The following is a 465-nucleotide window of genomic DNA, read 5'->3' as shown; positions in this document are numbered from 1 at the left end:
ATCCATAACAGACCAAAATGGAATATATCTACTAGCGATTGGAGAGGGTGAGGAAGCATTTCTTTTAAAGGTGTGAAAAAATCTTCTTAGTAGACGCATTTTAAAACCGTGAGGCTGGTGGTGATATGTAATGCACAAAAGTGGACAATATCTGCTAACGGTGGGCTTGAGATATGGTATCAGAGCTAGTCACCAGGCGGTGTGCTAGTGAAGACTTTGGGCCCCAAGGTGGTGGATTGTGAGATTCCAAATCGATTAGAGAGAAGATGAAACATTTCTTATAAGGGTGTGGAAACGTCTCCCTAGTAGACTGCCAGCGAGGACGATGGAAAACCTCTCCATAGTGATGCGTTTTAAAACCATGAGGCTGACGGCTATACGTAAGGAGCCAAAGCAGACAACATCTACTAGTGGTGGGCTCAGAATACTTTAAATAATTGGCTGGAATAGCTCAGTTGGTTAGAG

The sequence above is a fragment of the Cucurbita moschata genome, unplaced genomic scaffold, assembly GCF_002738365.1.
Source record: "Cucurbita moschata cultivar Rifu unplaced genomic scaffold, Cmos_1.0 Cmo_Scf00184, whole genome shotgun sequence".
Taxonomy (NCBI): Eukaryota; Viridiplantae; Streptophyta; class Magnoliopsida; order Cucurbitales; family Cucurbitaceae; genus Cucurbita; species Cucurbita moschata.
This window is presented reverse-complemented; position numbering follows the sequence as displayed.